This window comes from Penaeus japonicus, unplaced genomic scaffold (genome assembly GCF_977035675.1).
Source record: "Penaeus japonicus unplaced genomic scaffold, GWHDUDI00000001_assembly GWHDUDI00000006, whole genome shotgun sequence".
Lineage (NCBI taxonomy): Eukaryota > Metazoa > Arthropoda > Malacostraca > Decapoda > Penaeidae > Penaeus > Penaeus japonicus.
Window position 1 is genome coordinate 11,526,586 of NW_028234408.1, and position 14,964 is coordinate 11,541,549.

The following is a 14,964-nucleotide window of genomic DNA, read 5'->3' on the forward strand; positions in this document are numbered from 1 at the left end:
GCCTGTCCGAGCCTCTTAAACGGCTCGGGATGAGAGTCCGAATGCTTGGAATTCTATGCGCCTGTCACAGGAAGGGAACTCTTTCTTGTCGGAAATGCTCGGGTGCAGACCAGCCATATCAGGGCTGATAAGCGTTGCAAAATGAGTTAATGCGAGGTGCGAATTCATAAATAGTTGAAGGATTGAAGGAGAGAGAGAGAGAGAGAGAGAGAGAGAGAGAGAGAGAGAGAGAGAGAGAGAGAGAGAGAGAGAGAGAGAGAGAGAGAGAGAGAGAGAGAGAGAGAGAAAGAGAGAGAGAGAGAATAATATTATTATTGTTATTGCTATTGTTATTAACAATACCATTATCATTACTTTCATTGTTATTGTAATTATTATTATCAATATTGTGATCCTATTATCATCATCATCATTATTATTCTTTTCATTATCATTATCATTCTTCATCTTCTTCAATTTCTTCTTGATATTAACATCATTACTTTTATTATCATAATTATCATCATTATTATTCTTACTATCACTGTTATTATCATTATTGTTATCAATGTTAACATTATCATTTTTATTACTATTATCAGTTTCCTCATTATCATTATTATCATCATCATTATCATCCTCATTTTTATCAATATCATGAACATCATTATCATTATTGTTATTAATAGTATAATAATTAATAAAACACTGCCACAAATTAAAAGGAAAAACTCGCTACGTTTCGAACTTTTTAAATTCTAAACTTTTTTTATTATCGTAATAGTATAATTATCATTATCATTATTAACGTTATTATCATTACCAATCTTATCATCAATATTCTTATCACTGTTATCATTAGTATTCTCATTTTTATTTCGGCTATCTTTACCATCATTATTATCACTATCATCATTATAATTATTTTTATAATCGTCATCATCATTATCTTCATTATCATTCTCATAATAATAGTAATAATGATAACAATGATAATAATAATGATAATGATGATGATGATGATAATGTTGATAATAATAATGATAATGATAATAATAACGATAATAGTAATCATGCCAATAATGTAATGATATTTATGATAATGATAATAATGATAATAATTAGTATTATCATTTTTATTTCAACTATCTTTACCATCATTATTATCACTATCATCATTATAATCATCATTATCATCGTCATCATCATTATCTTCCTTATCATTCTCATAATAACAGTAATAATAATAAAAATAATGATAATAATGATAATAATAATGATAATGATGATGATAACGTTGATAATAATAATTATAATGATAATATCGAAAATAGTAATCATGCTAATAATGGTAATGATAATTATGATAATGATAATAAGGATAATGATAATAATAATGATGATTATAGTAATGATAAAGATGACAGTGGCTACTACCACTACCAATCCTACTACAAATAAAGATTCTCAAATATCAATGATAGTAGCCCATAAAACATTTGAACCCCGCGTCCCCACAGTGCCAAGTGAACCGTGGTCAAAGTCGGAGAGTGATGCAACACACGCTAATACGTTCCTTGCACGCTTGTCTACGCAACGAGGGAAAAGGGATGTGTTGCAGCGTATTCTCTACTTTGTTTATGTTCCACGAGGAGAAGCCGGTGGGGTTTGGGGTCTGACGCAGAGTAAAGGAATGGATGCATGGTTATATATATATATATATATATATATATATATATATATATATATATATATATATATATATATATATATATATATATATGTATATATATATATTTGTGTGTGTGTTTGTTTGTTTGTTTGTTTGTGTGTGTGTACCGGTGTACACACCCACACACATACGTATATACATACATGCATACATACATACATATATATATATATATATATATATATATATATATATATATATATATATATATATATATATATATATATATACATATATACACACACACATGTATATATATAAATATATATATATTTATATATATATATATTTATATACATATATATATATATTTATATACATATATACATATATACACACACACATGTATGTATATATATATATATATTTATATATATATATATATATATATATATATATATATATATATATATATATATATATATACGTATACATATATATATATACACATACATATATATATTTATATATATATATATATATATATATATATATACATATATACACACACACATGTATATATATAAATATATATATATTTATATATATATATATTTATATACATATATATATATATTTATATACATATACATATATATTTATATACATATACATATATATATATATATATATATATATATATATATATATATACATATATACAAACAGCCGTTCATTCACTTTGAATGACTTGATTTATTCATGAACTTTCATGAGAACAATCATATATAATACACATACATTGTGTATATACTACAATGAAATAATTTATATTCTATAATCTATATCTTTTCTAACGAAAATATCTCCTATGACTAATACATGCATGACGACTCAAAAGATCTCTGGGAACTTATGCGGCGACATCACTCGCTGTTGATTATCTTTGAAAGTTACGTAAACCTCACACTACAAATTTTAGTTTTGGGTGCAGAGGTTATAATCAAACTAAAAATGTAAGCTGAAAAGGATGTTTATAAGGTCATAAGATATCTCATCATCTATATTGAAACAGAGGTAATGGGTATTAGGTGAAAGCTAAACCTTATTTGTAATATTGATAGAATATGATATAGAGTCAAAAAACATAAAATGTCGAGTTTATATTTAATTTCTTAGGAATATATACTGTTAAGCCGTAATAGTAGAAGCGTTTCTGTTCAGTTTATCAAAAGAAACTGAAAAATAGGAAACTACAAGCTAATACGACATAAAACTACGATTTTAACCATTTCTGAAGGTGTCGCGCCCTTAGTCAAAATAAATTTTCTTTCTCCTCCGCCTGGCCCGTAAGGGGATCGAACCCTTGACCTCCGCGTTATTAGCACGGCGCTCTAACCAACTGAGCTAACAGGCCAGCAGTACGACCGTTGTGCTTCTAGAACTGTATTGTCAATCAGCAATTGTTATTGAAAATAGCTGAAATTTCATGATTGCAAACTAACAGCTTATACGCCACACACTGTAAAACGTATTGCACATACAATCCTCTCTGATCACACAAGCGCACAATAGTTAATTCTTAAGATTGACTTTGAAAGGTAAATTATTATATTCTATGCTTCATCATTATGATATAAAACACGGATTATGGCTGCACTTAACTGGTACAGTCCCGGAACTTAAATTCATCGTCTCAACTAATATACTTCCATTTCCTCCTTATTTTTTCTTTCCTACAAAAACAACTATGCGGTGAATCTGTCTCTGATCACGTATAACTAACAAGAAAATCACAATGTAGGGTTAATCTATAAACTGTGATGTGATCTTTCCCTTCAATATCCCCGAAGCTACTCTGTAGTTATTTTTTGTGTAGTCAGTAATTATGTTGAATCAAATATTACGCACACGGAAACAAACACAAATTCCAACGCGCATTGTTCAAGGAAGCCCTTACTACACATGCATCTGCTGTGGCTTTGGCATAATACATCCCCAACAATATGCAAGGTAAAAGTACCGAGTGATTAACAATATTCTATATAACGAGAGGCTGTCACACAGACAAGAGACCCGAATGACATGTTTATTGTTCGATTAACATGTCCATTCAGCACTTCTTCTCTTTAAAACAGGAAAAAAAAAAAAAAAAAACATTATGACACTGACGTGCAGTCCCTCGGCCGTATACAACATGATTAAAAGGTAATCCTGCATATTCAACCATCAAGTTCAAATGGAAAATATTTAGTATGTGAAGGATCATATATACACCGAATACTTTGAAGTACAAAGGTTTTCCATTAAAAAATACTAGGTCATCGTGGAGGCATGGACAAGTATACATGCTCATGTAATTTAATATATCATAAAAAAAACGGTCATATCAAGTATAAGACTGGTATTTTCCAAGCATATGCATATTGAATTAGCGAGCATAAATCTCTCTTTCTCTCTTCTTCCTTTCCGTCATCACGCTCTATAATCTCTCTCTCCCTCCGTCCTTCTCTCCCTCTTTCTTTCTTCCTCTCTCCCTCCTTCTCTCTCTTTCTCTCTCTCTGTCTGTCACCCACCCTCTCTTTTTCTCTCCTTCCTCTTTTCCTCGACCAAAGAGTGAAAGTAATGAAGGAGACTTTTATATATGATCCTACCTTTGAACTCAAAGAATCACAAATTGATATTTTTGTCATCTCTGTCAGCATTACATATGTAAGAGGTCCGTTTCTTAAGAATATTTACGCAGAAATGGTTTATATTCCTCTAAAACAAAACTATCAAAATTGAATGAGTAAAAGGTGTATTTTTCTTTCAATTTTATTTTATTTTTTCCTTTAACGCCGCGACGAAAAGCGGAACTTGATTTTTGGATTACAACTTTCCTGTTTTCCCTTTGTTATCGTTCATCTATCTTTCTGTTCCTCTTTTCGCTCTGACAAATCTCTTTTTTCTTAGTCCCCAGTTCTCTTTCTCTCTCTCTCTCCCTAATACCAGGTTCACGAAAATTAATCTTAAAAAAATAGTCCTAAATGCAGAGAATAATTCTCAGTTTACGAAACTCAAACAGAGCAAGAGAATATGAGTTAGAAAAGGCGCCTTTATACTGGAATTCAGACTGAAATATTTCAAAAATATGATGCCAGTTCTAGATTCGGAAACACAAGGTATGATAATGGAACATTTTCTTTCTGCGTTTTTTTTATTTTTTTTTATTATTCATCATATTACAAAATATTGAATAGGATAATCTAAGCAGCGAGGATTTTATCATGGCATTTATAAGCTCCTCGACCTCCAAATGTATCGAGAATATTTCAATATATACGAAAACGAAAGGCAGCAAGAAGGAATATAACTGAAAACTGGCGTGTAAGCCCGCAGATATGCAATATGCACATGCAAGGTTGGGCTACGCAAAAATTCAGGAGACATTTTGAAAAAGCCATGTCAGTATCCCTTCTAACGTTAAATAGTTACTGTATTTAGTACTTCTCTTACTATTACAATCACAACCTCTACTGCTTCTGTAGTTGCTGCTACTTCTACTACTTCAGCAACTGCTTATTCATGTTCTTCCTGTACTTCTGTGTAAGAAAACTATATATGAGAATTGCCATATATTAGATAGCCACTTAGAAACACACACAGCCGTTCATTCACTTCGAATAACTTGCTTTATTCATGAACTTTCATGAGAACAAACATATATATATATATATATATATATATATATATATATATATATATATATATATATATATATATATGTATGTATGTATAGATATACATACATTGTTTATATACTGTAATCTAATAAGCTATATTGTATAATCTTTACTTTTCCCAAAGAAAAGATCTCTAACTAATACATACATGACGACTCAAAAGATCTCTGGGAACTTATGCGGCGACGTTACTCGTTCTAGACTATCTATGAGAGTTACGTAAACCTCACACTACAAGCTTTGGGTGCATAGGTTATAAATAAACTGAAAATGTTATCTGAAAAGGGTGTATACACGGTCATAAGATCTCCTATCATCGATACTGAAATAGAGGTAATGGGTATTAGGTGAAAGCTAAACCTTATTTGTAATATTGATAGAATAGGATATAGAGACAAACAGCATAAAATATCGAGTTTATACTTTATTTCTTTGGAATATATACTGTTAAGTCGTAATAAAAGTGGCGTTTTTGTTCACTGTGTCAAAAGAAACTGAAAAATAGGAAACTAAAGCTAATGCTACGTTGTTGTTAAAAGAAATATAAACTACGATTTTAACAATTTCTGAAGGTGTCGCGCCCTTAGTCAGAATAAACTTTGTTTCTCCTCCTCTTGGCCCGTAAGGGGATCGAACCCTTGACCTCCGCGTTATTAGCACGGCGCTCTAACCAACTGAGCTAACAGGCCAACGACACGACTGATGACCTTTTAGAACTATATTGTCAATCAGCAAGTGTTATTGAAAGTGGTTGAGAATCCATGATTGCAATCTAACAATTCATACGCCGCACACTGTAAAACGTGTTTATATTACACATACAATCCTTAGCTCTCTTTAAAATTGTTATCGTTCATCAATCTTTCTGTTCCTTGTTTCGCAATGTGCCTCCCTCACTCATTTGTGTCTTTACTCTTCCTGTCATGACAAATCTCTGTCTCTATCTCTTTTTTTCTTAATCTCCCCTCCCCTCTCTCTCTTTCTAATACAAGGTTCACGAGAATTAATCTTAAAAAAAATATATATTTATCAATGCAGAAACAATTCTCAGTTTACGAAACAAACGCAGAGCAAGAGAATATGAATTAAAAAAAGCTCCTTTATACTGGAATTCAGTCTGAAAGATTAAAAAAAATATATAATGCCACTTCTTGACTCGGAAACATTATATAAACATTTTCTATTTCTGTGTCATTTATTTTTTACTATTTTTTTTTTTTTTTTTTTTTTTTTGCATATTGCAAAATATTGAATGGGGTTATCTAAGCAGCGAGGATTTTATTATGATATCTATAAGCTCCTTGACCTCCAAATGTATTGAGAATATTACAAAATAAACGAAAACGAAAGCCAGCAAGAAGGAATGTGACATGTTGAAAAAGCCATGTCAGTATCCATTCTAACGTTAAATACGTCACTACATTTACTACTTCTCTTACTATTACTATCATAACCTCTATTGCTACTGTAGTTGCTGCTACTTCTACAACTTCAGCAACGATTTTCATGTTTTTCTTCTATGTAAGAAAACTATAAATGAGAATTGTCATACATTAGACAACCACTTAGAAACATACACTTAATTTAACCTGAAGCTGTAATATAACCAGCGAACTTTCTCATAGCGAAATCAAGCTAGAATAGAAAGCATGCAATCAATTTGAATAAGAGAAAGGTCAAGAGAAGGGGACGTACTTCAGAAAGCCGTTCATTCACTTTGAATAACTTGATTTATTCATGATCTTTCATGTGAACAATCATATATATATATATATATATATATATACATATATATATATATATATATATATATATATATATATATATATATATATATATATATATATATATAGATATAGATAGATAATAGATATATATATATAATATATATATAATATATATATATATATAATATATATATATATATATATATATATATATATATATATATATATATATATATATATATATATATTATATATATATATATGTATATATACATATATATATATATATATATATATATATATATTATATATATATATATATATATTATGTACATATATACATATATATATATATATATATATATATATATATATATATATATATATATATATGTATATACATATGCATATATGTATATATATATATATATATATATATATATATATATATATATATATATATATATATATATATATACATATATGCATATGTATGTGCATATGTATACACACACACACACACACACACACACACACACACACACACATATATATATATATATATATATATATATATATATATATATATATATATATATATGTATATATGCACATACATATACACATACATTGTGTATATACTGTAATCTAATAATCTTTATTCTATAATTCACAATTTTTGTAAAGAAAGATTTCTGATTATTACATGCATGACGATTCAAAAGATGTCTGGGACCTTAAGCGGCGACATTGCTAGCTCTAGATTATCTATGAGTGTTACTTAAATCTCACACTACAAATTGAAGTTTTGGGTGCATAGGTTATGAATAAACTGAAAATGTTATCTGAAAAGGGTGTTTACAAGGTCATAAGATTTGCCATCATCTATTTATAAATAGAGGTTATGGGTATTGGGTGAAAGCTAAACCTTATTTGTAATATTGATAGAACAGGATATAGAATCAAATAACACAAAATATCGAGTTTATATTTCATTTCTAAGGAATATATACTGTTAAGCCGTAATAGAAGATGCGTGTCTGTTCACTTTATCAAAAGAAACTGAAAAATCGGAAACTAGAAGCTATTACAACATAGTTGTTGTTAAAAGAAACATAAACTATGATTTTAACAATTTTTGAAGGTGTCGCGCCCTTGGTCAAAATATATTTTATTTCTCCTCCTCTTGGCCCGTAAGGGGATCGAACCCTTGACCTCCGCGTTATTAGCACGGCGCTCTAACCAACTGAGCTAACAGGCCAGCAGTACGACCGGCGTGCTTCTAGAACTATATTGTCAATCAGCAAGTATTACTGAAAGTGGTTGAGAATCCATGATTGCAATCTAACAATTCATACGCCGCACACTGTAAAACGTATCTATATTGCACATACAATCCTCTCTGATCAATCAAACCCACAACAGTTAATTCTTAAGATCGACTTAGGAAGTAATTAATGAGATAGAGTTACGGTATGCGGTAAAGAAAGGTCAATTTTTCTTTGATATAAAACACGGATTATGGCTGCAAATAACTGGTACAGTTACGGAAAGTAAATTCATCGTTTCAATTAATATATTTCCATTTCCTTCCTATTGTTTCTTTGCTACACAAACAATTATACAGTAAACTTGTCACTGCCCTTGTATAGTTAACAAGAAAATCAAAGTGTAGGCTTAATCAACAGACTGTGATGTGATCTTTCGATTCAATATCCCTGAAGCCACTCAGTAGTTAATATTTTTGTAGTGTGTAACTATGTCGAATCAAATATTACACACACGAAAACAAACAAACACAAATTCAAACGTGCATTGTTCAAGAAGTCCTTACTGTACATGCATCTGCTGTGGCTTTGGCATAATACATCCCCAGCAATATGCAAGGTAAAAGCACCAACTAGTTAGTAATATTCTATATTGCGAGAGGCTGTCACACAGACACGAGACCCGAATGACATGTTTATTGTTCAATTAACATGTCCATTCAACACTTCTTCTCTATAGAATATGAAATAAAAAACAATTTATGACAATTTACAACACGATCAAAGGGTAATCCTACGTATTAATTGGAATGATAATGACGCGATATAAGGTTCATCCATCAAGTTCGAATGGAAAATACTTAGCATGTGAAGGATTACATATGCACCGAATGCTTTCAACTACAAACGATTTTGCATTTAAAGATGCTAGGTCATCATGGAGGATAAGCTGTGTATAATATGCTCGTGTATTTTAATATTTCATATAAACGAGCATATCAAGTATAAGACTGGTATTTTCCAAGCATATGCATATTGAATTAGCGAGCATAATTCTCTCAAACTCTCTCCGTCCTTCTCTCCCTCTTTCTTTCTTCCTCCCTCCTCCTTCTCTCTCTCACTCTTTCCTCTTTCTCTCGAACGAAGAGTGAAAGTAGTGAAGGAGATTTTAATATATGATCCTACCCTTGAACTCAAAGAATCACAAATTGATAGTTTTGTCATCACTATCAGCATTACATAAGGAAGAGCTCCGTTTCTTTAGAATATTTACGCAGAAATGGTTTATCTTCTTCTAAAACAAAACTATCCAAATAAAATGAGTAAAGACAGTGTTTTCCTTCAACCTTATCTATTTTTCATTTTCATTTAAAGCCACGACGAAAAACGGAACTTGATTTTGGATTACAAATTTTCTCTTCTCACGGGTTTCTTAAATTTCCTTTGTTATCGTTTATCTATCTTTCTGTTCTTCTTTTCGCCATGTGCCTCACTCATTTATGTGTCTTTACTCTCCCTGTTATGACAAATCTCTCTCTATCCCTCTTTTTTTCCTCTCTATCTGTCTTTCTCTGTCTAATGCCAGGTTCATGAGAATTTTTCTTAAAAAGTATCCATCAATGCAGTAAACAATTCTCAATTTACGAATTCACACAGAGCAAGATAATAGGAATTAGAAATTGAGCCTTTGTACTGGAATTCAGTCTGAAATATTCCAATAATATGATGCCAGTTCCTGACTCGGAAAAATTAGGTATGATAATGGAACATTTTCTCTTTTCTACGTTTTCTTATTTCTTTTACTTATTATTTTCTTCAACATATTACAAAATATTGAATAGGATTATCTAAGCAGCGAGGATTTTATCATGGTATTTATAAGCTCCTTGACCTCCAAATGTATTGAAAATATTACAATATAAACGAAAACGAAAGGCAGCAAAAAGGAAGTTAACTGAAAACTAGCGTAACGGCCCACAGACATGCGACATGCAAGGTTGGGCTACGCTAAAATTCAGGAAATATGTTGAAAAAGCCATGTCAGTATCCCTTCTAGCGTTAGATACATTACAACATTTAGTACTTCTCTTACTAATACTATCACAACCTCTACTGCTACGGAAAATATCGAGTTTATATTTTATTCTTTTGGAATATATACTGTTAAGCAGTAATAGGAGATCGTTTCTTTTCACTTCACTTTCACTTTTCACTGAAAACTGGCGTGTAGGCCCGCAGAAATTAAACACGCATATGCAAGGTTGGGCTACGCTAAAGTTCAGGAAACATTTTGAAAAAGACATATCAGTATCTCTTCTAACGTTAGATATGTTACTACATTTACTACTTCTCTTACTATTACTATCATAACCGCTACTGCTAATGTAGTTGCTGTTACTTCTACTTCAGCAACGATTTTTCATGTTCTTCCTGTACTTCTGTGTAGCAAAACTATACATGAGAATTGTTATATATCAGATAGCCACTTAGAAACACTTAATTTACCATGAAGCTGTAATATCACCAGCGAAGCTAGAATGGAAAGCATATAATTAATTTGAATAAAAGAAGAAGATGAAGTTCAGAAAGTCGTTCATTCACTTTGAATAACTTGATTTATTCATGAACTTTCATGAGAACAATCATTTATATACACACATACATTGTGTATATACTGTAATCTAAGAATCTATATTCTATAATCTATACTTTTTCTAACGAAAAGATCTCCTCTGACTAATACGTGCATGACGACTCAGAAGATCTCTGGGAACTTATGCGGCGACATCACTCGCTCTATATCAACTTTGAAAGTTACGTAAAACTCACACTACAAATTTACGTTTTTGGTGCATAGGTTATAATTAAAATGAAAATATCTGAAAATGGTTTACAAGGTTATAAGATCTCCCATAATCTATTTTGAAAGCTAAACCTATTTCTTAAGCCGTAAAAGAAGTGGCGTTTCTGTTCACTTTGGCAAAAGAAACTGAAAAATAGGAAACTAAAGCTAATGCTATGTTGTTGTTATTAAAAGACGTGCAAACTAAAATCTGAAGGTGTTGCGCCCTTAGTCAAAATAAATTATGCTTCTCCTCCTCTTGGCCCGTAAGGGGATCGAACCCTTGACCTCCGCGTTATTAGCACGGCGCTCTAACCAACTGAGCTAACAGGCCAGCAGTACGACCGTTGTGCTTCTAGAACTATACTGTCAATCAGCAAGTGTTATTGAAAGTGGTTGAGAATCCATGATTTCAATCTTGCTCTATCATCATTCCCTCCCTCCGTCCTCTCCATGTATGTAAGAGGCCCGCTTCTTAAGAATACTTACGCAGAAATGGTTTATCTTCTAAAACAAAACTATCAAAATAGAATGAGTAAAGAGAGTGTTTTTCCTTCAATCTTATCTATTTTGTTATCTTCCGTTAACGCCGCGATGAAAAACGGAACTTTATTTTAAAAAATATGATGCCAGTTCTTGAATCGAAAAAGTTAGGAATGATAATGGAACATTTTCTCTTTTCTGCGTTTTCTTGTTTTTTACTTCTTATTTTGTTCAACATATTACAAAATATTGAATAAGATTATCTAAGCAGCGAGCATTTTATCATATTTATAAGCTCCTTAACCTCCAAATGTATCGAGAATATTACAATATAAACGATAACGAAAGGCAACAAGAAGGAATGTAACTGAAAACTGGCATGTAGGCCCGCAGACATGCGACATGCACATGCAAAGTTGGGCTACGCTGAAATTCAGGAAACATGTTGAAAAAGCCATGTCAGTATCCCTGCTAGCGTTAGATACGTTACTACATTTAGTACTTCTGTTACTATCACAACCTCTACTGTTACACAAAATATCGAGTTTATATTTTATTCTTTTGGAATATATACTGTTAAGCCGTAATAGAAGATGCATTACTTTTCACTTTATCAAAAGAAACTGAAAAATAGGAAACTACAAGCTAATACGACATACTTGTTGTTAGAAGACATAAACTACGATTTTAATAATTTCTGAAGGTGTCGCGCCCTTGGTCAAAATAAACTTTGTTTCTCCTCCTCTTGGCCCGTAAGGGGATCGAACCCTTGACCTCCGCGTTATTAGCACGGCGCTCTAACCAACTGAGCTAACAGGCCAACAATACGACTGATGACCTTCTAGAACTATATTGTCAATCAACAAGTGTTATTGAAAGTGACTGAGATTCCATGATTGCAATCTAACAGTTTATACGCCACACACAGTAAAACGTATCTATATTGCACATACAATCCTCTCTGATCAATCAAACCCACAACAGTTAATTCTTAAGATTAACTTTGAAAGCAAATAATGAAAAAGAGTTACGGTATGCGGTAGAGAAAGGTAAATTATTCTATGATTCATCATTATGATATGAAGCACGGATTATGGCTACACTTATCTGGTACAGTCATGGAACTTTAATTCATCGTTTCAGCTAATATATTTCCATTTTCTTCCTTTTTTTCATTGCTACACAAACAACTATGCGATAAACTGTCAGTGATCACGTATAGCTAACAGGAAAATCACAATGTATGTTTAATCAACAAACTGTGAAGTGATCTTTGTCTTCAATATCCCTGAAGCCACTCTGTAGTTAATTTTTGTGTAGTGTGTAACTATGTTGATTCAAATATTACACACACGGAAACAAACACAAATTCCAACGCGCATTGTTCAAGGAAGCCTTTACTGTACATGCATCTGTTGTGGCTTTGGCATAATACATCCCCAACAATATGCAAGGTAAAAGCACCGAGTGACTAACAATATTTTGTATAACGAGAGGCTGTCACACAGACACGAGACCTGAATGACACATTTATTGTTCGATTAAGATGTTCATTCCACACTTCTTCCCCAAAAATAGGAAATAAAAAACAATTTATGCCACTGACGTGCAGTCCCTCGGCCGTATACAACACGATTAAAAGGCAATCCTTCGTATTAATTAATTAGAATGATAATGACGCGATATAAGGTTCATCCATCAAGTTGAAATGGAAAGTATTTAGCAAGTGAAGGTTTGTGTACCAAATACTTTCAAGTACAAAGGGTTTTCCATAAAAAAAAAAAATAAAAATAAGTAAAATACTTGGTCATCATGAAGGCTGGCCTGAGTATATATGATCGTTTATTTCAATATTTCACATAAAAGATCATATCAAGTATAAGACTGGTATTTTCCAATCATATGCATAAATCTCTCTCTAAATCGCTCTTCTTGCTTCCCGTCATCTCTCTCTGTTATCTCTCCCTCCCTCTGTCTTACTCTCCCTCTTTCTCTCTTCCTCCCTCCCTCCTTCTCTCTCTCTCTCCTTCCTGACTAATACATGCATGACGACTCAGAAGATCTCTGGGAACTTATGCGGCGACATCACTCGCTCTAGATTATCTTTGAAATTTACGTAAACCTCACACTACAAATTTAGGTTTTTGGTACATAGGTTATAATTAAACTGAAAATATAATCTGAAAAGGATGTTTACAAGTTCATGAGATCTCCCATCATCTATTTTGAAATAGAGGTAATAGGTATTAGGTGACAGTTAAACCTTATTTGTAATATACTGTAGATAGAATATGATATAGAGTCAAACAGCATAAAATAGCGAGTTTATATTTGATTTCTTTGGAATATATACTGTTAAGCCGTAATAATAGAAGTGGATTTGTCAAAAGAAACTGAAAATAGGAAACTAAAGCTAATGCTACGTTGCTGTTGTTAGAAGACATAAACTACAATCTTAACAATTTCTGAAGGTGTCGCGCCCTTGGTCAAACTAAACTTTCCTACTCCTCCTCTTGGCCCGTAAGGGGATCGAACCCTTGACCTCCGCGTTATTAGCACGGCGCTCTAACCAACTGAGCTAACAGGCCAGCAGTACGACCGTTGTGCTTCTAGAACTATATTGTCAATCAGCAAGTGTTATTGAAAGTGGTTGAGAATCCATGATTGCAATCTAACAATTCATACGCCGCATACTGTAAATCGTATTTATATTATACATACAATCCTTTCTTCTCTTTAAAATAGGAAAAAAAAAAAAAAAAAACCATTGACGTTCAGTCCCTCGACAACAAGATTAAAAGGTGATTCTGTGTATTAATTGGAATGATAACACGATGTAAGGTTCATCCATCAAGTTCAAATGGAAAATATTTAGCTTATGAAGGATCATATAAGTAAGTATATGCATAATGCGTCAATGAGCATAAATCTCTCTCCCATTCTTCTTCCTTTCCGTCATCTCGCTCTATTATCTCTCCCTCCCGCCGTCTCTCTCTCCCTCTTTCTTTCTTCCACCCTCCCTCCTCTCTCTTTGCCTCCCTCTCTCTCTCTCTTTCCTTCTTCTTTCCATCGAACGAAGAGTGAAAATAGTGAAGGAGACTTTTATATATGACCAAACCTTTAAGCTCAAAGAATCAGAAATTGATATTTTTGTCATCTTTGTCAGCATTACATATGTAAGAGGTCTGTTTCTTTATATTTACGCAGAAATGATTTATCTTCTAAAACAAAACTATCAAAATAAAATGAGTAAAGGGAGTGTTTTTCC

At 31.9% G+C, this 14,964-nt stretch overlaps 6 non-coding genes across 6 annotated transcripts; all 6 read right to left on the reverse strand.

Moving 5' to 3' along the window:
- Positions 1-2,994: 2,994 nt before the first annotated feature.
- On the reverse strand, positions 2,995-3,068 carry TRNAI-AAU (transfer RNA isoleucine (anticodon AAU)). The gene has a single exon. It is a non-coding gene; the product is annotated as a tRNA-Ile (tRNA).
- A 2,923-nt stretch (positions 3,069-5,991) lies between these two features.
- TRNAI-AAU (transfer RNA isoleucine (anticodon AAU)) lies at positions 5,992-6,065 on the reverse strand. The gene has a single exon. It is a non-coding gene; the product is annotated as a tRNA-Ile (tRNA).
- Positions 6,066-8,290: 2,225 nt separating this feature from the next.
- Positions 8,291-8,364, reverse strand: TRNAI-AAU (transfer RNA isoleucine (anticodon AAU)). Its single transcript has one exon. It is a non-coding gene; the product is annotated as a tRNA-Ile (tRNA).
- A 3,109-nt stretch (positions 8,365-11,473) lies between these two features.
- Positions 11,474-11,547, reverse strand: TRNAI-AAU (transfer RNA isoleucine (anticodon AAU)). Its single transcript has one exon. It is a non-coding gene; the product is annotated as a tRNA-Ile (tRNA).
- An 895-nt stretch (positions 11,548-12,442) lies between these two features.
- TRNAI-AAU (transfer RNA isoleucine (anticodon AAU)) lies at positions 12,443-12,516 on the reverse strand. The gene has a single exon. It is a non-coding gene; the product is annotated as a tRNA-Ile (tRNA).
- A 1,694-nt stretch (positions 12,517-14,210) lies between these two features.
- TRNAI-AAU (transfer RNA isoleucine (anticodon AAU)) lies at positions 14,211-14,284 on the reverse strand. Its single transcript has one exon. It is a non-coding gene; the product is annotated as a tRNA-Ile (tRNA).
- Between the last annotated feature and the right edge of the window lie 680 nt (positions 14,285-14,964).